Source organism: Chiloscyllium punctatum, chromosome 34 (assembly GCF_047496795.1).
Source record: "Chiloscyllium punctatum isolate Juve2018m chromosome 34, sChiPun1.3, whole genome shotgun sequence".
Lineage (NCBI taxonomy): Eukaryota > Metazoa > Chordata > Chondrichthyes > Orectolobiformes > Hemiscylliidae > Chiloscyllium > Chiloscyllium punctatum.
Window position 1 is genome coordinate 57474668 of NC_092772.1, and position 24346 is coordinate 57499013.

At 58.1% G+C, this 24346-nt stretch overlaps 1 protein-coding gene across 1 annotated transcript in view; it reads right to left on the minus strand.

Annotated features, from left to right (window-relative positions):
* LOC140459022 (chemerin-like receptor 1) overlaps nt 1–15054 on the minus strand; it is a 38256-nt gene extending 23202 nt beyond the window's left edge. Inside the window, exon 1 of the mRNA XM_072553736.1 lies at nt 14958–15054. The gene's annotated coding sequence lies outside the window, so the exon portion shown is untranslated. The remainder of the gene's footprint in view (nt 1–14957) is intronic.
* Nucleotides 15055–24346: the final 9292 nt, after the last annotated feature.

Here is a 24346-nt window from a genome sequence, read left to right on the forward strand (position 1 = left end):
TGCCGCACTGTCGGAGGGTCAGTGCTGAGGGAGTGCCACACTGTCGGAGGGTCGTTGCTGAGGGAGTGGGCACTGTCGGAGGGTCAGTGCTGAGGGAGTGGGCGCTGTCGGAGGGTCAGCGCTGCGGGAGTGGGCACTGACGGAGGGTCAGTGCTGAGGGAGTGCCGCACTGTCGGTGGGTCAGTGCTGAGGGAGCGCCGCACTGTCGGAGGGTCAGTGCTGAGGGAGTGTCCGAGGGAGTGTCGATGGGTCAGTGCTGAGGGAGTGCCGCACTGTCAGACGGTCAGTGCTGAGAGAGTGCCGCACTGTCGGAGGGTCAGTGCTGAGGGAGTGCCGCACTGTCGGAGGGTCAGTGCTGAGGGAGCGCCGCACTGTCGCAGGGTCAGTGCTGAGGGAGTGCTGCACTGTCGGAGGGTCAGTGCTGAGGGAGTGGGCACTGTCGGAGGGTCAGTGCTGAGGGAGTGCCGCACTGTCGGAGGGTCAGTGCTGAGGGAGTGCCGCACTGTCAGAGGATCAGTGCTGAGGGAGTGGGCGCTGTCGGAGGGTCAGTGCTGAGGGAGAGGGCACTGACGAAGGGTCAGTGCTGAGGGAGTGCCGCACTGTCGGAGGGTCAGTGCTGAGGGAGTGCCGCACTGTCAGAGGGTCAGTGCTGAGGGAGTGGGTGCTGTCGGAGGGTCAGCGCTGAGGGAGTGGGCACTGTCAGAGGGTCAGTGCTGAGGGAGTGGGCACTGTCGGAGGGTCAGTGCTGAGGGAGTGTCGCACTTTCGGATGGGTCAGTGCTGAGGGAGCGCCGCACTGTCGGATGGTCAGTGCTGAGGGAGTGCCGCACTGTCGGAGGGTCAGTGCTGAGGGAGCGCCGCACTGTCGGAGGGTCAGTGCTGAGGGAGTGCCGCACTGTCGGAGGGTCAGAGCTGAGGGAGTGGGCACTGTCGGAGGGTCAGTGCTGAGGGAGTGCCGCACTGTCGGAGGGTCAGTGCTGAGGGAGTGCCGCACTGTCGGAGGGTCAGTGCTGAGGGAGTGGGCGCTGTCGGAGGGTCAGCGCTGAGGGAGTGGGCACTGTCGGAGGGTCAGTGCTGAGGGAGTGGGCGCTGTCGGAGGGTCAGCGCTGAGGGAGTGGGCACTGACGGAGGGTCAGTGCTGAGGGAGTGGGCGCTTTCAGAGGGTCAGTGCTGAGGGAGTGGGCGCTGTCGGAGGGTCAGCGCTGAGGGAGTGGGCACTGACGGAGGGTCAGTGCTGAGGGAGTGGGCGCTGTCGGAGGGTCAGCGCTGAGGGAGTGGGCACTGACGGAGGGTCAGTGCTGAGGGAGTGGGCACTGTCGGAGGGTCAGTGCTGAGGGAGTGGGCGCTTTCAGAGGGTCAGTGCTGAGGGAGTGGGCGCTGTCGGAGGGTCAGCGCTGAGGGAGTGGGCACTGACGGAGGGTCAGTGCTGAGGGAGTGGGCGCTGTCGGAGGGTCAGCGCTGAGGGAGTGGGCACTGACGGAGGGTCAGTGCTGAGGGAGTGGGCACTGTCGGAGGGTCAGTGCTGAGGGAGTGGGCACTGTCGGAGGGTCAGTGCTGAGGGAGCGCCGCAATATCGGAGGGTTAGTGCTGAGGGAGTACCACACTGTCGGAGGGTCAGTGCTGAGGGAGTGGGCACTGTCGGAGGGTCAGTGCTGAGGCAGTGGGCATTGTCGGAGGGTCAGTGCTGACGGAGCGTCGGAGGTTCAGTGCTGAGGGAGTGTCCGAGGGAGTGTCGATGGGTCAGTGCTGAGGGAGTGCCTAACGGTCGGAGGGTCAGTGCTGAGGGAGTGTCCGAGGGAGTGTCGATGGGTCAGTGCTGAGGGAGTACCGCACTGTCGGAGGGTCAGTGCTGAGGGAGTGGGCACTGTCGGAGGGTCAGTGCTGAGGGATTGGGCATTGTCGGAGGGTCAGTGCTGAGGGAGTGGGCACTGACGGAGGGTCAGTGCTGAGGGAGTGTCGCGCTGTCGGAGGGTCAGTGCTGAGGGAGTGCCGCACTGTCGGAGGGTCAGTGCTGAGGGAGTGCCGCACTGTCGGAGGGTCAGTGCTGAGGGAGTGGGCGCTGTCGGAGGGTCAGCGCTGAGGGAGTGGGCGCTGTCGGAGGGTCAGCGCTGAGGGAGTGCCGCACTGTCAGAGGATCAGTGCTGAGGGAGTTGGCGCTGTCGGAGGGTCAGTACTGACGGAGAGGGCACTGACGGAGGGTCAGTGCTGAGGGAGTGCCGCACTGTCGGAGGGTCAGTGCTGAGGGAGTGCTGCACTGTCAGAGGGTCAGTGCTGAGGGAGTGGGCGCTGTCGGAGGGTCAGCGCTGAGGGAGTGGGCACTGATGGAGGGTCAGTGCTGAGGGAGTGTCGCACTGTCGGAGGGTCAGTGCTGAGGGAGCGCCGCACTGTCGGAGGGTCAGTGCTGAGGGAGTGGGCGCTGTCGGAGGGTCAGCGCTGAGGGAGTGGGCGCTGTCGGAGGGGCAGCGCTGAGGGAGTGGGCGCTGTCGGAGGGTCAGTGCTGAGGGAGTGGGCGCTGTCGGAGGGTCAGTGCTGAGGGAGTGAGCGCTGTCGGAGGGTCAGCGCTGAGGGAGTGGGCACTGACGGAGTCGTCAGTGCTGAGGGAGTGGCCACTGTCGGAGGGTCAGTGCTGAGGGAGTGGGCACTGTCGGAGGGTCAGTGCTGAGGGAGTACCGCACTGTCGGAGGGTCAGTGCTGAGGGAGTGCTGCACTGTCGGAGGGTCAGTGCTGAGGGAGTGGGCATTGTCGGAGGGTCAGTGCTGAGGGAGCGCCGCACTGTCGGGGGGGTCAGTGCTGACGGACCGTCGGAGGTTCAGTGCTGAGGGAGTGTCCGAGGGAGTGTCGATGGGTCAGTGCTGAGGGAGTGCCGCACTGTCGGAGGGTCAGTGCTGAGGGAGTGGGCACTGTCGGAGGGTCAGTGCTGAGGGAGTGGGCACTGACGGAGGGTCAGTGCTGAGGGAGTGTCGCGCTGTCGGAGGGTCAGTGCTGAGGGAGTGCCGCACTGTCGGAGGGTCAGTGTTGAGGGAGTACCGCACTGTCGGAGGGTCAGCGCTGAGGGAGTGCCGCACTGTCAGAGGGTCAGTGCTGAGGGAGTGCCGCACTGTCAGAGGGTCAGTGCTGAGGGAGTGCCGCACTGTCGGAGGGTCAGTGCTGAGGGAGTGCCGCACTGTCAGACGGTCAGTGCTGAGGGAGCGCCGCACTGTCGCAGGGTCAGTGCTGAGGGAGTGCTGCACTGTCGGAGGGTCAGTGCTGAGGGAGCGCCGCACTGTCGCAGGGTCAGTGCTGAGGGAGTGCTGCACTGTCGGAGGGTCAGTGCTGAGGGAGTGGGCACTGTCGGAGGGTCAGTGCTGAGGGAGCGCCGCACTGTCGGAGGGTCAGTGCTGAGGGAGTGCCGCACTGTCAGAGGATCAGTGCTGAGGGAGTTGGCGCTGTCGGAGGGTCAGTGCTGAGGGAGAGGGCACTGACGGAGGGTCAGTGCTGAGGGAGTGCCGCACTGTCGGAGGGTCAGTGCTGAGGGAGTGCCACACTGTCAGAGGGTCAGTGCTGAGGGAGTGGGCGCTGTCGGAGGGTCAGCGCTGAGGGAGCGTCGGAGGTTCAGCGCTGAGGGAGTGTCCGAGGGAGTGTCGATGGGTCAGTGCTGAGGGAGTGCCGCACTGTCGGGGAGTCAGTGCTGAGGGAGAGGGCACTGACGGAGGGTCAGTGCTGAGGGAGTGCCGTACTGTCGGAGGGTCAGTGCTGAGGAAGCGCCGCACTGTCGGATGGTCAGTGCTGAGGGAGTGCCGCACTGTCGGAGGGTCAGTGCTGAGGGAGCGCCGCACTGTCGGAGGGTCAGTGCTGAGGGAGTGCCGCACTGTCGGATGGTCAGTGCTGAGGGAGTGCCGCACTGTCGGAGGGTCAGAGCTGAGGGAGTGGGCGCTGTCGGAGGGTCAGCGCTGAGGGAGTGGGCGCTGTCGGAGGGTCAGCGCTGAGGGAGTGGGCGCTGTCGGAGGGTCAGTGCTGAGGGAGTGGGCCCTGTCGGAGGGTCAGTGCTGAGGGAGTGGGCGCTGTCGGAGGGTCAGCGCTGAGGGAGTGGGCTCTGACGGAGGGTCAGTGCTGACGGAGTGGGGACTGTCGGAGGGTCAGTGCTGAGGGAGTGGGCACTGTCGGAGGGTCAGTGCTGAGGGAGCGCCGCACTGTCGGAGGGTCAGTGCTGAGGGAGTGGGCACTGTCGGAGGGTCAGTGCTGAGGGAGCGCCGCACTGTCGGGGGGTCAGTGCTGACGGAGCGTCGGAGGTTCAGTGCTGAGGGAGTGTCCGAGGGAGTGTCGATGGGTCAGTGCTGAGGGAGTGCCGCACTGTCAGACGGTCAGTGCTGAGGGAGTGGGCGCTGTAGGAGGGTCAGTGCTGAGGGAGTGCCGCACTGTCGGAGGGTCAGTGCTGAGGGAGTGCCGCACTGTCGGAGGGTCAGTGCTGAGGGAGTGCCGCACTGTCAGAGGGTCAGTGCTGAGGGAGTGGGCGCTGTCGGAGGGTCAGCGCTGAGGGAGTGGGCACTGACGGAGGGTCAGTGCTGAGGGTGTGTCGCAATGTCGGAGGGTCAGTGCTGAGGGAGCGCCGCACTGTCGGAGGGTCAGTGCTGAGGGAGTGCCGCACTGTCGGAGGGTCAGTGCTGAGGGAGCGCCGCACTGTCGGAGGGTCAGTGCTGAGGGAGTGCCGCACTGTCGGAGGGTCAGTGCTGAGGGAGTGGGCGCTGTCGGAGGGTCAGTGCTGAGGGAGTGGGCGCTGTCGGAGGGTCAGCGCTGAGGGAGTGGGCGCTGTCGGAGGGTCAGTGCTGAGGGAGTGGGCATTGTCGGAGGGTCAGTGCTGAGGGAGTGGGCGCTGTCAGAGGGTCAGTGCTGAGGGAGTGCCGCACTGTCGGAGGGTCAGTGCTGACGGAGCGTCGGAGGTTCATTGCTGAGGGAGTGTCCAAGGGAATGTCGATGGGTCAGTGCTGAGGGAGTGGGCACTGTCGGAGGGTCAGTACTGAGGGAGTGGGCACTGTCGGAGCGTAAGTGCTGAGGGAGCGTCGCCCTGTCAGAGGGTCAGTGCTGAGGGAGCGCCGCACTGTCAGAGGGTCAGTGCTGAGGGAGCGCCGCACTGTCAGAGGGTCGGTGCTAAGGGAGCGCCGCACTGTCGGAGGGTCAGTGCTGAGGGAGCGCCGCACTGTCGGAGGGTCAGTGCTGAGGGAGTGGGCACTGTCGGAGGGTCAGTGCTGAGGGAGCGCCGCACTGTCAGAGGGTCAGTGCTGTGGGAGTGGGCACTGTCGGAGGGTCAATGCTGAGGGAGTGGGCACTGTCGGAGGGTCAGTGCTGAGGGAGCGCCGCACTATCGGAGGGTCAGTGCTGAGGGAGTACCACACTGTCGGAGGGTCAGTGCTGAGGGAGCGCCGCACTGTCGGGGGGTCAGTGCTGACGGAGCGTCGGAGGTTCAGTGCTGAGGGAGTGTCCGAGGGAGTGTCGATTGGTCAGTGCTGAGGGAGTGCCGCACTGTCGGAGGGTCAGTGCTGAGGGAGTGTCCGAGGGAGTGTCGATGGGTCAGTGCTGAGGGAGTACCGCACTGTCGGAGGGTCAGTGCTGAGGGAGTGGGCACTGTCGGAGGGTCAGTGCTGAGGGAGTGGGCATTGTCGGAGGGTCAGTGCTGGGGCAGCGCCGCACTGTCGGAGGGTCAGTGCTGACGGAGCGTCGGAGGTTCAGTGCTGAGGGAGTGTCCGAGGGAGTGTCGATGGGTCAGTGCTGAGGGAGTGCCGCACTGTCAGAGGGTCAGTGCTGAGGGAGTGCCGCACTGTCAGAGGGTCATTGCTGAGGGAGTGCCGCACTGTCAGACGGTCAGTGCTGAGGGAGCGCCGCACTGTCGCAGGGTCAGTGCTGAGGGAGTGCTGCACTGTCGGAGGGTCTGTGCTGAGGGAGTGGGCACTGTCGGAGGGTCAGTGCTGAGGGAGTGCCGCACTGTCGGAGGGTCAGTGCTGAGGGAGTGCCGCACTGTCAGAGGATCAGTGCTGAGGGAGTGGGCGCTGTAGGAGGGTCAGTGCTGAGGGAGAGGGCACTGACGGAGGGTCAGTGCTGAGGGAGTGCCGCACTGTCGGAGGGTCAGTGCTGAGGGAGTGCCGCACTGTCAGAGGGTCAGTGCTGAGGGAGTGGGCGCTGTCGGAGGGTCAGCGCTGAGGGAGTGGGCACTGACGGAGGGTCAGTGCTAAGGGTGTGTCGCAATGTCGGAGGGTCAGTGCTGAGGGAGCGCCGCACTGTCGGAGGGTCAGTGCTGAGGGAGTGCCGCACTGTCGGAGGGTCAGTGCTGAGGGAGCGCCGCACTGTCGGAGGGTCAGTGCTGAGGGCGTGCCGCACTGTCGGAGGGTCAGTGCTGAGGGAGTGGGCGCTGTCGGAGGGTCAGCGCTGAGGGAGTGGGCGCTGTCGGAGGGTCAGTGCTGAGGGAGTGGGCATTGTCGGAGGGTCAGTGCTGAGGGAGTGGGCATTGTCGGAGGATCAGTGCTGAGGGAGCGCCGCACTGTCGGAGGGTCAGTGCTGAGGGAGTGGGCACTGTCGGAGGGTCAGTGCTGAGGGAGCGCCGCACTGTCGGAAATCAGTGCTGAGGGAGCGCCGCACTGTCGGAGGGTCAGTGCTGAGGGAGCGCCACACTGTCGGAGGGTCAGTGCTGAGGGAGTGCCGCACTGTCGGAGGGTCAGTGCTGAGGGAGCGCCGCACTGTCGGAGTGTCAGTGCTGAGGGAGCGCCACACTGTCGGAGGGTCAGTGCTGAGGGAGCGCCACACTGTCGGAGGGTCAGCGCTGAGGGAGTGGGCGCTGTCGGAAGGTCAGTGCTGAGGGAGTGGGCGCTGTCGGAGGGTCAGCGCTGAGGGAGTGGGCACTGTCGGAGTGTCAGTGCTGAGGGAGTGGGCACTGTCGGAGGGTCAGTGCTGAAGGAGCGCCTCACTGTCGGAGGGTCAGTGCTGAGGGAGTGGGCACTGTCGGAGTGTCAGTGCTGAGGGAGTGGGCACTGTCGGAGGGTCAGTGCTGAGGGAGCGCCGCACTATCGGAGGGTCAGTGCTGAGGGAGTACCACACTGTCGGAGGGTCAGTGCTGAGGGAGCGCCGCACTGTCGGAGGGTCAGTGCTGAGGGAGCGCCGCAATTTCGGAGGGTCAGTGCTGAGGGAGTGCCGCGCTGTCAGAGGGTCAGTGCTGAGGGAGTGCCGCACTGTCGGAGGGTCAGTGCTGAGGGAGTGGGCACTGTCGGAGGGTCAGTGCTGAGGGAGTGGGCACTGTCGGAGGGTCAGTGCTGATGGAGTGCCGCACTGTCGCAGGGTCAGTGCTGAGGGAGTGGGCACTGTCGGAGGGTGAGTGATGAGGGAGTGGGCACTGTCGGAGGGTCAGTGCTGAGGGAGTGCCGCACTGTCGGAGGGTCAGTGCTGAGGGAGTGCCGCACTGTCGCAGGTTCAGTGCTGAGGGAGTGCCGCATTGTCGGAGGGTCAGTACTGAGGGTGTGGGCACTGTCTGAGGGTCAGTGCTGAGGGAGTGGGCACTGTCGGGGGGTCAGTGCTGAGGGAATGGGCACTGTCGGGGGGTCAGTGCTGAGGGAGTGGGCACTGTCGGAGGGTCAGTGCTGAGGGAGTGGGCACTGTCTGAGGGTCAGTGCTGAGGGAGTGGGCACTGTCGGGGGGTCAGTGCTGAGGGAGTGGGCACTGTCGGAGGGTCAGTGCTGAGGGAGTGGGCATTGTCGGAGGATCAGTGCTGAGGGAGTGCCGCACTGTCAGAGGGTCAGTGCTGAGGGAGTGGGCACTGTCGGAGGGTGAGTGATGAGGGAGTGGGCACTGTCGGAGGGTCAGTGCTGAGGGAGTGGGCACTGTCGGAGGGTGAGTGATGAGGGAGTGGGCACTGTCGGAGGGTCAGTGCTGAGGGAGTGCCGCACTGTCGGAGGGTCAGTGCTGAGGGAGTGCCGCACTGTCGCAGGGTCAGTGCTGAGGGAGTGCCGCATTGTCGGAGGGTCAGTACTGAGGGTGTGGGCACTGTCTGAGGGTCAGTGCTGAGGGAGTGCCGCACTGTCGCAGGGTTAGTGCTGAGGGAGTGGGCACTGTCGGAGGGTCAGTGCTGAGGGAGTGGACACTGTCGGAGGGTCAGTGCTGAGGGAGTGGGCACTGTCGCAGGGTCAGTGCTGAGGGAGTGGGCACTGTCGCAGGGTCAGTGCTGAGGGAGTGGGCACTGTCGGAGGGTCAGTGCTGAGGGAGTGGACACTGTCGGAGGGTCAGTGCTGAGGGAGTGGGCACTGTCAGAGGGTCAGTGCTGAGGGAGTGGGCACTGTCAGAGGGTCAGTGCTGAGGGAGTGGGCACTGTCGGAGGGTCAGTGCTGAGGGAGTGGACACTGTCGGAGGGTCAGTGCTGAGGGAGTGGGCACTGTCGGAGGGTCAGTGCTGAGGGAGTGGGCACTGTCGGAGGGTCAGTGCTGAGGGAGTGTCCGAGGGAGGGCTGGAGCTCCTTGTTATTAAAGGTCGTATCCCATGATCCTTCCTGATTCCCTGCTGCATTTCCACCCTCCCCCTGATGTGGCTCATGGACTCAACCACCCAGATCCCTCTGCACCCGGTTCCCTCTACACCCAGATCCCTCTACACCCAGATCCCTCTACACCCGGATCCCTCTACACCCAGATCCCTCTACACCCAGATCCCTCTACACCCAGATTCCTCTGCACCCGGATCCCTCTGCACCCGGATCCCTCTGCACCCAGATTCCTCTGCACCCGGATCCCTCTGCACCCGGTTCCCTCTACACCCAGATTCCTCTGCACCCGGATCCCTCTGCACCCGGTTCCCTCTACACCCAGATTCCTCTGCACCCGGATCCCTCTGCACCCGGATCCCTCTGCACCCGGTTCCCTCTGCACCCAGATTCCTCTGCACCCGGATCCCTCTGCACCCGGATCCCTCTGCACCCGGTTCCCTCTGCACCCAGATTCCTCTGCACCCGGATCCCTCTGCACCCGGATCCCTCTGCACCCGGTTCCCTCTGCACCCAGTTCCCTCTGCACCCAGATCCCTCTGCACCCAGATTCCTCTGCACCCAGCTCCCTCTGCACCCAGTTCTCTCTGCACCCAGATTCCTCTGCACCCGGATCCCTCTGCACCCAGATCCCTCTGCACCCAGATTCCTCTGCACCCTGATCCCTCTGCACCCGGTTCTCTCTGCACCCAGATCCCTCTGCACCCAGATCCCTCTGCACCCAGAATCCTCTGCACCCAGATTCCCCCATCTCCCTTATCCCTCTTTACCCGGATTCCTGTGCATCCAGATCCCTCTGCACCCAGATCCCTCTGCACCCAGATCCCTCTTTACCCAGATTCCTGTGCACCCAGATCCCTCTGCACCCAGATCCCTCTGCACCCAGATCCCTCTGCACCCAGATTCCCCCATCTCCCAGATCCCTCTGCACCCAGATCCCTCTGCACCCAGATTCCTGTGCACCCAGATCCCTCTGCACCCAGATCCCTCTGCACCCAGATTCCTCTGCACCCAGATTCCCCCATCTCCCAGATCCCTCTGCACCCAGATTCCTGTGCGCCCAGATCCCTCTGCACCCAGACCCCTCTGCACCCAGATCCCTCTGCACCCATATCCCTCTGCACCCAGATTCCTCTGCACCCAGATTCCCCCATCTCCCAGATCCCTCTGCACCCAGATCCCTCTGCACCTGGATCCCTCTGCACCCAGATTCCTCTGCACCGAGATCCCTCTGCACCCGGATCCCTCTGCACCCGGATTCCCCTGCACCCAGATCCCTCTGTACTCCGATCTCTCTGTACCCGGATCCCTCTGCACCAGATCCCTCTGCACCAGATCCCTCTGGCCCCGGATTCCTCTGCACCCAGATTCCTCTGCACCCAGATTCCCCCATCTCCCAGATCCCTCTGCACCCAGATTCCTGTGCACCCAGATCCCTCTGCACCCAGATCCCTCTGCACCCAGACCCCTCTGCACCCAGATCCCTCTGCACCCATATCCCTCTGCACCCAGATTCCTCTGCACCCAGATTCCCCCATCTCCCAGATCCCTCTGCACCCAGATCCCTCTGCACCTGGATCCCTCTGCACCCAGATTCCTCTGCACCGAGATCCCTCTGCACCCGGATCCCTCTGCACCCGGATTCCCCTGCACCCAGATCCCTCTGTACTCCGATCTCTCTGTACCCGGATCCCTCTGCACCAGATCCCTCTGCACCAGATCCCTCTGGCCCCGGATTCCTCTACACCCGGATCCCTCTGCACCCGGATCCCTCTGCACCAGATTCCTCTGCACTCGGATCCCTCTGCACTCGGATCCCTCTACACCCGGATCCCTCTGTACCCGGATCCCTCTGCACTTGATCCCTCTGCACCCAGATTCCTCTGCACTCGGATCCCTCTGCACCCGGATCCCTCTGCACCAGATTCCTCTGCACCCGGATCCCTCTGCACCCGGATCCCTCTGCACCCGGATCCCTCTGTACCCCGATCTCTCTGTACCCGGATCGATCTGCACCCGGATCCCTCTGCACCCGGATCCCTCTGCACCCGGATCCCTCTACACCCGGATCCCTCTGCACCCGGATCCCTCTGCACCAGATTCCTCTGCACCAGATCTCTCTGTACCCCGATCTCTCTGTACCCGGATCCCTCTGCATCAGATCCCTCTGCACCCGGATCCCTCTGCACTCGGATTCCTCTGCACTCGGATCCCTCTGCACCCAGATCCCTCTGCACTCGGATCGATCTGCACCAGATCCCTCTGCACCCAGATCCCTCTGTACCCGGATCGATCTACACCCGGATTCCTCTGCACCCAGATCCCTCTGCACCAGATTCCTCTGCACCCAGATCCCTCTGTACCCCGATCTCTCTGCACTCGGATCCCTCTGTACTCGGATCCCTCTGCACCCAAACTCTATGTGTACCCAGATCCCTCTGCACCCAAAGTACTCTCTGCACCAGAGCTCACTCTACACCCAGCTCCCTCTGTACCCAATCTCCCTCTGTACCCAGAACCCTCTACATCTGAGCTCCCTCTGCTCCCAAACCCCCTCAGCACCCAGATCCCTCTGCCCCCAAGCTTCCTCTGCATGCAGATCCCCTTTATCTGAGCTGCCTCTGCACCCAAACTCCCTCTACACCCAAACTCCCTCTCCACCCAAATCCCTCTGCACCCAAATCCCTCTGCCCCCAAACTCCCTCTGTACCCAAATCGCTCTGCGCCCAAACTCCCTCTGCACCCAGATCCCTCTGCACCCAAATCCCTCTGCCCCCAAACTCCCTCTAGACCCAAACTCCCTCTTCACCTACACTCCCTCTCCACCCAAATCCCTCTGCACCCAAATCCCTCTGCCCCCAAACTACCTCTGTACCCAAATCGCTCTGCGCCCAACTCCCTCTGCACCCAGATCCCTCTGCACCCAAATCCCTCTGCCCCCAAACTCCCTCTAGACCCAAACTCCCTCTTCACCTACACTCCCTCTCCACCCAAATCCCTCTGCACCCAAACTCTCTCTGCACCCAGATCCCTCTACACCCAGATCCCTATGCTCCCAAACGCCCAGTGCACCTTGATCCCACTACACCCCAGATCCCCCTACACCCCAGATCCCTCTGCATCCCAGTTCCCTGTCCCCAGTGCTCCCCAGATCCCTCTGCATTCCCAGATCCCACTGCACCCGAGCTCCCTCTACACTCCAGGTCCCTCTGCAGTCCAGCTCCCTCTGCAGCCCAGCTCCCTCTGCAGCCCAGCTTCCTCTGCACTCCAGCTCCCTCTGCAGCCCAGGATCCTTCAGTTATTCCCCGATGAAAGAATGGTTTGCCTTCCGAACCTTTTTGTGAAAAGTGAATAATTTCACACCTTCCCACACGGCCCTCCACCCATGAGATATTTACACACTTGCTCAATCGAACTTTGTCAATCTGCAATTTCCAGATATCTGATGTTCGCCCCATCTTCTTCCCCTATTCCCTGTGGGAGTTACTCCCACATATCCCCAATCTCCCCACTCCCGTGGGAGCGACTCCCCGCATTCCCTCCAACCCCTCCAACAGCACCCTGTGGGAAGATGTTCCTCTTGAACTTCCTATTGGATTTATTCGGGATGGTTGTCCATTGATTCTGGTCTCTTGCCCACAAGTGGAAACAGCTTCTCTCCGTCTCCCTGAACACTCACTGAGTCATAGAGATGTACAGCCCAAAAACAGACCCTTCGGCCCAACCCGTCCATGCTGACCCAGATATCCCAACCCAATCTTGTCCCATCTGCCAGCACCCGGCCCATATTCCTCCAAACCCTTCCTATTCATATACCCATCCAAATGCCTCTTAAATGTTGTAATTGTACCAGCCTCCACCACTTCCTCTGGCAGCTCATTCCATACACGTACCACCCTCTGGGTGAAAAAGTTGCCCCTTTTATATCTTTCCCCTCTCACCCTAAACCTATGCCCCTCTAGTTCTGGACTCCCCAACCCCAGGGAAGAGACTTTGCCTATTTACCCTATCCATGCCTCTCATGATTTTATAAACCTCGATAAGGTCACCCCTCAGCCTCCAACACTCCAGGGAAAACAGCCCCAGCCTGTTCAGCCTCTCCCTGTAGCTCAGACCCTCCAACCCTGGCAACATCCTTGTAAATCTTTTCTGAACCCTTTCAAGTTTCACAACATCTTTCCGACAGGAAGGAGACCAGAATTGCACGCAATATTCCAACAGTGGCCTAACCAATGTCCTGTACAGCCGCAACATGACCTCCCAACTCCTGTACTCAATACTCTGACCAATAAAGGAAAGCATACCAAACACCTTCTTCACTATCCTATCTACCTGTGACTCCACTTTCAAGGAGCTATGAACTTGCACTCCAAGGTCTCTTTGTTCAGCAACGCTCCCTAGGACCTTACCATTAAGTGTATGAGTCCTGCTAAGATTTGCTTTCCCAAAATGCAGCACCTCGCATTTATCTGAATTAAACTCCATCTGCCACTTCTCAGCCCATTGGCCCATCTGGTCCAGATCCTGTTGTAATCGGAGGTAACCCTCTTCGTTGTCCACTACACCTCCAATTTTAGTGTCATCAGCAAACTTACTAACTGTACCTCTTATGCTCGCATCCAAATCATTTATGTAAATGACAAAAAGTAGAGAGTCCAGCACCGATCCTTGTGGCACTCCACTGGTCACAGGCCTCCAGTCTGAAAAACAACCCTCCACCACCACCCTGTGTCTTCTCCCTTTGAGCAAGTTCTGTATCCAAATGGCTAGTTCTCCCTATGAGAGACCCTGTCCCTCAGGATTCCCTCCAACAACTTGTCCACCACTGAGGTCAGGCTCACCGGTCTATAGTTCCCTGGCTTGTCTTTACTGCCCTTCTTAAATAGTGGCACCACGTTTGCCAACCTCCAGTCTTCCGGCACCTCACCTGTGACTGTCGATGACACAAATATCTCAGCAAGAGGCCCAGCAATCACTTCTCTAGCTTCCCACAGAGTTCTCGGGTACACCTGATCAGGTCCTGGGGATTTATCTACCTTTAACCATTTCAAGACATCCAGCACTTCCTCCTCTGTAATCTGGACATTTTGCAAGATGTCACCATCTATTTCCCTACAGTCTATATCTTCCATATCCTTTTCCACAGTAAATACTGATATAAAATATTCATTTAGTATCTCCCCCATTTTCTGTGGCTCCACACAAAGGCCGCCTTGTTGATCTTTGAGGGGCCCTATTCTCTCCCTAGTTACCCTTTTGTCCTTAATATATTTGTAAAGTCCCTTTGGATTCTCCTTAATTCTATTTGCCAAAACTATCTCATGTCCCCTTTTTGCCCTCCTGATTTCCCTCTTAAGTATACTCCTATTGCCTTTATACTCTTCTAAGGATTCACTCGATCTATCCTGTCTGTACCTGACATATGCTACCTTCTTTTTCTTAACCAAACCCTCAATGTCTTTAGTCATCCAACATTCCCTATACCTACCAGCCTTCCCTTTCACCCTGACAGGAATATACTTTCTCTGGATTCTTGTTATCTCATTTCTGAAGGCTTCCCATTTTCCAGCCGTCCCTTTACCTGCGAACATCTGCCTCCAATCAGCTTCCGAAAGTTCTTGCCTAATGCTGTCAAAATTGGCCTTTCTCCAATTTAGAACTTCAACTTTTAGATCTGGTCTATCCTTTTCCATCACTATTTTAAATCTAATAGAATTATGGTCGCTGACCCCAAAGAGCTCCCCCACTGACACCTCAGTCACCTGCCCTGCCTTATTTCCCAAGAGTAGGTAAAGTTTTGCACCTTCTCTAGTAGGTACTGAATCAGAAAATTGTCTTGTACACACTTAAGAAATTCCTCTCCATCTAAACCTTTAACACTATGGCAGTCCCAGTCAATGTTTGGAAAAGTTAAAATCCCCTACTATAACCACCCTATTATTCTTACAGATCGCTGAGATTTCCTTACAAGTTTGTTTCTCAATTTCCCTCAGACTACAGGGGGGGGTCTATAATATATAATCCCAATAATGTGATCATCCCTTTCTTATTTCTCAGTTCCACCCAAATAACTTCCCAGGATGTATTCCCAGGAATATCCTCCCTCAGCACAGCCGTAATGCTATCCTTTATCAAAAATGCCACTCCCCCTCCTCTCTTGCCTCCCTTTCTATCCTTCCTGTAGCATTTGTATCCTGGAACATTAAGCTGCCAGTCCTGCCCATCCCAGAGCCATGTTTCTGTAATTGCTATGATATCCCAGTCCCATGTTCCTAACCATGCCCTGAGTTCATCTGCCTTCCCTGTTAGGCCCCTTGCATTGAAATAAATGCAGTTTAATTGATCAGTCCTACCTTGTTCTCTGCTTTGTCCCTGCCCAACGCGCTCCTGTTCCCTCCCAGACCAGTCTCTCTTCATTCCAGTATTTAAGCCTCAAACATTAATAGTGATTTATTTTTTAAAAATACCTGTTTCCTGGGTGCCAAGTTAAAAAGCACGCAGAGAGGCCAATTTCCTGGGGTGATTTGCCGCTCCGAGCTTTGGCACTTGAGTAACCAAGCGATCAGATGCAGTATTCAGCTTGGGAGGTGCGCGATCTGCTCGTGAGAAGGCCTGTATGTGAGACAGTTTCCGTTGCAAAGTTGCCTGATATCATCAGCTCAAGCAGATCTTGGCTCAAAGTGCGAAACCCGATAACAGGAAGTGTTATATTTAAAGCTGTGTTTGGAGTGACACGCTCACACCAAAGGGACTTCGGTCCAACTGGCTTGTTCTGCCAGCGAGCGCGGAAAACTTGAGTCCCCCCACCCCGGCAAACCCGCATCAGGGACGCAGAGGGCACTTGCCACCATTGACTCAAGGGCGGGGAACCCATGCTGGCGATTGGTTGGTCATGCATTAATGGTCGCTTGTCTCTGGAGAAGGGGTGTCTCTGAGCTGCCTGCATGAACCTGCCAAGCCTGAGGTTCTGGGCACGTTCATAGGACACTGTAATGCTGGGCCCCACTGGAGGAGATCGAGCTGGAATTGAACTCCAGTCACTTCTGGCTGCACACCTCAGCCTTATCCTTTGCACTGAGGGGAACCTCCATCACTGAGGGTGGGGAAAGTGAAGGAGCCTCCTCCTCCACCAATAAGTTGCTTCATCACCCATGACTGGGTGTGGCGTGGCCTGTTGAGCGCAGATATGATCCATTGGTTATGCAATTGCTCAGCTCAGTCTGTCACTTGTTGTTGGGTGTGCACGTTGTCCGGTTTCTCGGCTGGACCAGGCTGGAAGCTCAAATTCAGGGACTCTGCTGCAGCTCGTGGGATGCTCTCCAAGCGCTCTGAAATACACTTGGAAAGATAATTCCTCAACACGCATTTGAAACACGATGTACACTCCACATCTCGGTATTCCAGACGGAGAGCACTGGATGCAGTTCCGGTCACTGCATCCGTCAGACCCACACTTGGAGCACCGTGCACAGTTCCAGTCTCCGTACCACTCAGTTAGACCCACACTCGGAGCACTGTGCACAGTTCCAGTCTCCGTATCCCTCAGTTAGATCCACACTCGGAGCACAGTGCACAGTTCCAGTCTCTGTACCGCACAGGTAGACCCACACTCGGAGCACTGTGCACAGTTCCAGTCTCTGTATCTCTCAGTTAGACCCACACTCGGAGCACTGTGCACAGTTCCAGTCTCCGTATCCCTCAGTTAGACCCACACTCGGAGCACTGTGCACAGTTCCAGTCTCTGTATCTCTCAGTTAGACCCAAACTCGGAACACTGTGCACAGTTCCAGTCTCTGTACCCCTCAGTTAGACCCACACTCAGAGCACTATGCAAAGTTCCAGTCTCCGTATCCCTCAGTTAAACACACACTCGGAGCACTGCGCACAGTTCCAGTCTCTGTGTCCCTCAGTCAGACCCACACTCGGAGCACTGTGCACAGTTCCAGTCTATGTATCCCTCAGTTAGACACAGACTCGGAGCACTGTGCACAGTTCCAGTCTCTGTATCCCTCTGTTAGACCCACACTCGGAGCACTGTGCACAGTTCCAGTCTCCGTATCCCTCAGTCAGACCCACACTCGGAGCACTGTGCACAGTTCCATTGTCCGTAACCCTCAGTCAGACCCACACTCGGAGCACTGTGCACAGTTCCAGTCTCCGTATCCCTCAGTCAGACCCACACTCGGAGCACTGTGCACAGTTCCAGTCTCTGTATCCCGCAGTTAGACCCACACTCGGAGCACTGTGCACAATTCCAGTCTCCGTATCCCAGCAGTTAGACCCACACTCGGAGCACTGTGCACAATTCCAGTCTCCGCATCCCTCAGTCAGACCCATACTCGGAGCACTGTGCACAGTTCCAGTCTCTGTATCCCTCAGTTAGACCCACACTCGGAGCACTGTGCACAGTTCCAGTCTCCGTATCCCTCAGTTAGACCAACACTCGGAGCACTGTGCACAGTTCCAGTCTCTGTATCCCTCAGTTAGACCCACACTCGGAGCACTGTGCACAGTTCCAGTTTCCGTATCCCTCAGTTAGACCCACACTCGGAGCACTGTGCACAGTTCCAGTCTCCGTATCCCTCAGTTAGACCCACACTTGGAGCACTGTGAACAGTTCCGGTCTCTGTATCCCTCAGTCAGACCCACACTCGGAGCACTGTGCACAGTTGCAGTCTCCGTATCCCTCAGTGAGAACCACAATCGGAGCACTGTGCAAAGTTCCAGTCTCTGTAACCCTCCGTTAGACCCACACTCGGAGCACTGTGCACAGTTCTAGTCTCCGTATCCCTCAGTTAGACCCACACTCGGAGCACTGTGCACAGTTCCAGTCTCCGTATCCCTCAGTCAGACCCGCACTCGGAGCACTGTGCACAGTTCCAGTCTCCGTATCCCTCAGTGAGAACCACAATTGGAGCACTGTACACAGTTCCAGTCCTCGTGTCCCTAAGTTGGACCCGCAATCGGAGCACTGTGCAAAGTTCCAGTCTCCGTATCCCTCCGTTAGACCCACACTGGGAGCACTGTGCACAGTTCCAGTCTCCGTATCCCTCAGTTAGACCCACACTCGGAGCACTGTGCACAGTTCCAGTCTCCGTATCCCTCAGTTAGACCCACACTCGGAGCATTGTGCACAGTTCCAGTCTCTGTATCCCTCAGTCAGACCCACACTCGGAGAACAGTGCACAGTTCCAGTCTCCGTATCCCTCAGTTAGACCCACACTCGGAGCACTGTGCTCAGTTCCAGTCTCCGTATCCCTCAGTTAGACCCACACTCGGGGCACTGTGCACAGTTCCATTCTCCGTATCCCTCAGTTAGACCCACACTCGAGGACTGTGCACAGTTCCAGTCTCCGTGTCCCTCAGTTAGACCCACACTTGGAGCACTGTGCACAGTTCCTGTCTCTGTATCCCTCAGTTAGACCAGCACTCGGAGCACTGTGCACAGTTCCAGTCTCCGTATCCCTCAGTGAGAACCACAATCGGAGCACTGTACACAGTTCCAGTCCTCGTGTCCCTAAGTTGGACCCACAATCGGAGCACTGTGCAAAGTTCCAGTCTCCGTATCCCTCCGTTAGACCCACACTCGGAGCACTGTGCACAGTTCTAGTCTCCGTATCCCTCAGTTAGACCCACACTCGGAGCACTGTGCACAGTTCCAGTCTCTGTATCCCTCAGTCAGACCCACACTCGGAGCACTGTGCACAGTTGCAGTCTCCGTATCCCTCAGTGAGAACCACACTCGGAGCACTGTGCACAGTTCCAGTCTCTGTATCCCTCAGTTAGACCCACACTCGGAGCACTGTGCACAGTTCCAGTCTCTGTATCCCTCAGTCAGACCCACACTCGGAGAACAGTGCACAGTTTCAGTCTCCGTATCCCTCAGTTAGACCCACACTCGGAGCACTGTGCACAATTCCAGTCTCCGTATCCCTCAGTTAGACACACTCTCGGAGCACTGAGCACAGTTTCAGTCTCTGTATCCCTCAGTCAGACCCACACTCGGAGTTCTGTGCACAGTTCCAGTTTCCGTATCCCTCCGTTAGACCCTCACTCGGAGCACTGTGCACAGTTCCAGTCTCCGTATCCCTCAGTCAGACCCACACTCGGAGCACTGTGCACAGTTCCAGTCTCTGTATCCCTCAGTCAGACCCACACTCGGAGCACTGTGCACAGTTCCAGTCTCGGTATCCCTCAGTTAGACCCTCACTCGGAGCACTGTGCACAGTTCCAGTCTCTGTATCTCTCAGTCAGACTCTCACTCGGAGCACTGTGCACAGTTCCAGTCTCTGTACCCTTCAGTCAGACCCACACTCGGAGCACTGTGCACAGTTCCAGTCTCCGTATCCCAGCAGTTAGACCCACACTCGGAGCACTGTGCACAGTTCCAGTCTCCGTATCCCTCAGTCAGACCCACACTCGGAGCACTGTGCACAGTTCCAGTCTCTGTATCCCGCAGTTAGACCCACACTCGGAGCACTGTGCACAATTCCAGTCTCCGTATCCCAGCAGTTAGACCCACACTCGGAGCACTGTGCACAATTCCAGTCTCCGCATCCCTCAGTCAGACCCATACTCGGAGCACTGTGCACAGTTCCAGTCTCTGTATCCCTCAGTTAGACCCACACTCGGAGCACTGTGCACAGTTCCAGTCTCCGTATCCCTCAGTTAGACCAACACTCGGAGCACTGTGCACAGTTCCAGTCTCTGTATCCCTCAGTTAGACCCACACTCGGAGCACTGTGCACAGTTCCAGTTTCCGTATCCCTCAGTTAGACCCACACTCGGAGCACTGTGCACAGTTCCAGTCTCCGTATCCCTCAGTTAGACCCACACTTGGAGCACTGTGAACAGTTCCGGTCTCTGTATCCCTCAGTCAGACCCACACTCGGAGCACTGTGCACAGTTGCAGTCTCCGTATCCCTCAGTGAGAACCACAATCGGAGCACTGTGCAAAGTTCCAGTCTCTGTAACCCTCCGTTAGACCCACACTCGGAGCACTGTGCACAGTTCTAGTCTCCGTATCCCTCAGTTAGACCCACACTCGGAGCACTGTGCACAGTTCCAGTCTCCGTATCCCTCAGTCAGACCCGCACTCGGAGCACTGTGCACAGTTCCAGTCTCCGTATCCCTCAGTGAGAACCACAATTGGAGCACTGTACACAGTTCCAGTCCTCGTGTCCCTAAGTTGGACCCGCAATCGGAGCACTGTGCAAAGTTCCAGTCTCCGTATCCCTCCGTTAGACCCACACTGGGAGCACTGTGCACAGTTCCAGTCTCCGTATCCCTCAGTTAGACCCACACTCGGAGCACTGTGCACAGTTCCAGTCTCCGTATCCCTCAGTTAGACCCACACTCGGAGCATTGTGCACAGTTCCAGTCTCTGTATCCCTCAGTCAGACCCACACTCGGAGAACAGTGCACAGTTCCAGTCTCCGTATCCCTCAGTTAGACCCACACTCGGAGCACTGTGCTCAGTTCCAGTCTCCGTATCCCTCAGTTAGACCCACACTCGGGGCACTGTGCACAGTTCCATTCTCCGTATCCCTCAGTTAGACCCACACTCGAGGACTGTGCACAGTTCCAGTCTCCGTGTCCCTCAGTTAGACCCACACTTGGAGCACTGTGCACAGTTCCTGTCTCTGTATCCCTCAGTTAGACCAGCACTCGGAGCACTGTGCACAGTTCCAGTCTCCGTATCCCTCAGTGAGAACCACAATCGGAGCACTGTACACAGTTCCAGTCCTCGTGTCCCTAAGTTGGACCCACAATCGGAGCACTGTGCAAAGTTCCAGTCTCCGTATCCCTCCGTTAGACCCACACTCGGAGCACTGTGCACAGTTCTAGTCTCCGTATCCCTCAGTTAGACCCACACTCGGAGCACTGTGCACAGTTCCAGTCTCTGTATCCCTCAGTCAGACCCACACTCGGAGCACTGTGCACAGTTGCAGTCTCCGTATCCCTCAGTGAGAACCACACTCGGAGCACTGTGCACAGTTCCAGTCTCTGTATCCCTCAGTTAGACCCACACTCGGAGCACTGTGCACAGTTCCAGTCTCTGTATCCCTCAGTCAGACCCACACTCGGAGAACAGTGCACAGTTTCAGTCTCCGTATCCCTCAGTTAGACCCACACTCGGAGCACTGTGCACAATTCCAGTCTCCGTATCCCTCAGTTAGACACACTCTCGGAGCACTGAGCACAGTTTCAGTCTCTGTATCCCTCAGTCAGACCCACACTCGGAGTTCTGTGCACAGTTCCAGTTTCCGTATCCCTCCGTTAGACCCTCACTCGGAGCACTGTGCACAGTTCCAGTCTCCGTATCCCTCAGTCAGACCCACACTCGGAGCACTGTGCACAGTTCCAGTCTCTGTATCCCTCAGTCAGACCCACACTCGGAGCACTGTGCACAGTTCCAGTCTCGGTATCCCTCAGTTAGACCCTCACTCGGAGCACTGTGCACAGTTCCAGTCTCTGTATCTCTCAGTCAGACTCTCACTCGGAGCACTGTGCACAGTTCCAGTCTCTGTACCCTTCAGTCAGACCCACACTCGGAGCACTGTGCACAGTTCCAGTCTCCGTATCCCAGCAGTTAGACCCACACTCGGAGCACTGTGCACAATTCCAGTCTCCGCATCCCTCAGTCAGACCCACACTCGGAGCACTGTGCACAGTTCCAGTCTCTGTATCCCGCAGTTAGACCCACACTCGGGGCACTGTGCACAGTTCCATTCTCCGTATCCCTCAGTTAGACCCACACTCGAGGACTGTGCACAGTTCCAGTCTCCGTGTCCCTCAGTTAGACCCACACTTGGAGCACTGTGCACAGTTCCTGTCTCTGTATCCCTCAGTTAGACCAGCACTCGGAGCACTGTGCACAGTTCCAGTCTCCGTATCCCTCAGTGAGAACCACAATCGGAGCACTGTACACAGTTCCAGTCCTCGTGTCCCTAAGTTGGACCCACAATCGGAGCACTGTGCACAGTTCTAGTCTCCGTATCCCTCAGTCAGACCCACACTCGGAGCACTGTGCACAGTTCCAGTCTCCGTATCCCTCCGTTAGACCCACACTCGGAGCACTGTGCACAGTTCTAGTCTCCGTATCCCTCAGTTAGACCCACACTCGGAGCACTGTGCACAGTTCCAGTCTCTGTATCCCTCAGTCAGTCCCACACTCGGAGCACTGTGCAAAGTTCCAGTCTCCGTATCCCTCCGTTAGACCCACACTCGGAGCACTGTGCACAGTTCTAGTCTCCGTATCCCTCAGTTAGACCCACACTCGGAGCACTGTGCACAGTTCCAGTCTCTGTATCCCTCAGTTAGACCCACACTCGGAGCACTGTGCACAGTTCTAGTCTCCGTATCCCTCAGTTAGACCCACACTCGGAGCACTGTGCACAGTTCCAGTCTCTGTATCCCTCAGTCAGTCCCACACTCGGAGCACTGTGCAAAGTTCCAGTCTCCGTATCCCTCCGTTAGACCCACACTCGGAGCACTGTGCACAGTGCCATTCTCCGTATCCCTCAGTTAGACCCACACTCGAGGACTGTGCACAGTTCCAGTCTCCGTGTCCCTCAGTTAGACCCACACTTGGAGCACTGTGCACAGTTCCTGTCTCTGTATCCCTCAGTTAGACCAGCACTCGGAGCACTGTGCACAGTTCCAGTCTCCGTATCCCTCAGTGAGAACCACAATCGGAGCACTGTACACAGTTCCAGTCCTCGTGTCCCTAAGTTGGACCCACAATCGGAGCACTGTGCACAGTTCTAGTCTCCGTATCCCTCAGTCAGACCCACACTCGGAGCACTGTGCACAGTTCCAGTCTCCGTATCCCTCCGTTAGACCCACACTCGGAGCACTGTGCACAGTTCCAGTCTCCGTATCCCTCAGTGAGAACCACAATCGGAGCACTGTACACAGTTCCAGTCCTCGTGTCCCTAAGTTGGACCCACAATCGGAGCACTGTGCAAAGTTCCAGTCTCCGTATCCCTCCGTTAGACCCACACTCGGAGCACTGTGCACAGTTCTAGTCTCCGTATCCCTCAGTTAGACCCACACTCGGAGCACTGTGCACAGTTCCAGTCTCTGTATCCCTCAGTCAGACCCACACTCGGAGCACTGTGCACAGTTGCAGTCTCCGTATCCCTCAGTGAGAACCACACTCGGAGCACTGTGCACAGTTCCAGTCTCTGTATCCCTCAGTTAGACCCACACTCGGAGCACTGTGCACAGTTCCAGTCTCTGTATCCCTCAGTCAGACCCACACTCGGAGAACAGTGCACAGTTTCAGTCTCCGTATCCCTCAGTTAGACCCACACTCGGAGCACTGTGCACAATTCCAGTCTCCGTATCCCTCAGTTAGACACACTCTCGGAGCACTGAGCACAGTTTCAGTCTCTGTATCCCTCAGTCAGACCCACACTCGGAGTTCTGTGCACAGTTCCAGTTTCCGTATCCCTCCGTTAGACCCTCACTCGGAGCACTGTGCACAGTTCCAGTCTCCGTATCCCTCAGTCAGACCCACACTCGGAGCACTGTGCACAGTTCCAGTCTCTGTATCCCTCAGTCAGACCCACACTCGGAGCACTGTGCACAGTTCCAGTCTCGGTATCCCTCAGTTAGACCCTCACTCGGAGCACTGTGCACAGTTCCAGTCTCTGTATCTCTCAGTCAGACTCTCACTCGGAGCACTGTGCACAGTTCCAGTCTCTGTACCCTTCAGTCAGACCCACACTCGGAGCACTGTGCACAGTTCCAGTCTCCGTATCCCAGCAGTTAGACCCACACTCGGAGCACTGTGCACAATTCCAGTCTCCGCATCCCTCAGTCAGACCCACACTCGGAGCACTGTGCACAGTTCCAGTCTCTGTATCCCGCAGTTAGACCCACACTCGGGGCACTGTGCACAGTTCCATTCTCCGTATCCCTCAGTTAGACCCACACTCGAGGACTGTGCACAGTTCCAGTCTCCGTGTCCCTCAGTTAGACCCACACTTGGAGCACTGTGCACAGTTCCTGTCTCTGTATCCCTCAGTTAGACCAGCACTCGGAGCACTGTGCACAGTTCCAGTCTCCGTATCCCTCAGTGAGAACCACAATCGGAGCACTGTACACAGTTCCAGTCCTCGTGTCCCTAAGTTGGACCCACAATCGGAGCACTGTGCACAGTTCTAGTCTCCGTATCCCTCAGTCAGACCCACACTCGGAGCACTGTGCACAGTTCCAGTCTCCGTATCCCTCCGTTAGACCCACACTCGGAGCACTGTGCACAGTTCTAGTCTCCGTATCCCTCAGTTAGACCCACACTCGGAGCACTGTGCACAGTTCCAGTCTCTGTATCCCTCAGTCAGTCCCACACTCGGAGCACTGTGCAAAGTTCCAGTCTCCGTATCCCTCCGTTAGACCCACACTCGGAGCACTGTGCACAGTTCTAGTCTCCGTATCCCTCAGTTAGACCCACACTCGGAGCACTGTGCACAGTTCCAGTCTCTGTATCCCTCAGTTAGACCCACACTCGGAGCACTGTGCACAGTTCTAGTCTCCGTATCCCTCAGTTAGACCCACACTCGGAGCACTGTGCACAGTTCCAGTCTCTGTATCCCTCAGTCAGTCCCACACTCGGAGCACTGTGCAAAGTTCCAGTCTCCGTATCCCTCCGTTAGACCCACACTCGGAGCACTGTGCACAGTGCCATTCTCCGTATCCCTCAGTTAGACCCACACTCGAGGACTGTGCACAGTTCCAGTCTCCGTGTCCCTCAGTTAGACCCACACTTGGAGCACTGTGCACAGTTCCTGTCTCTGTATCCCTCAGTTAGACCAGCACTCGGAGCACTGTGCACAGTTCCAGTCTCCGT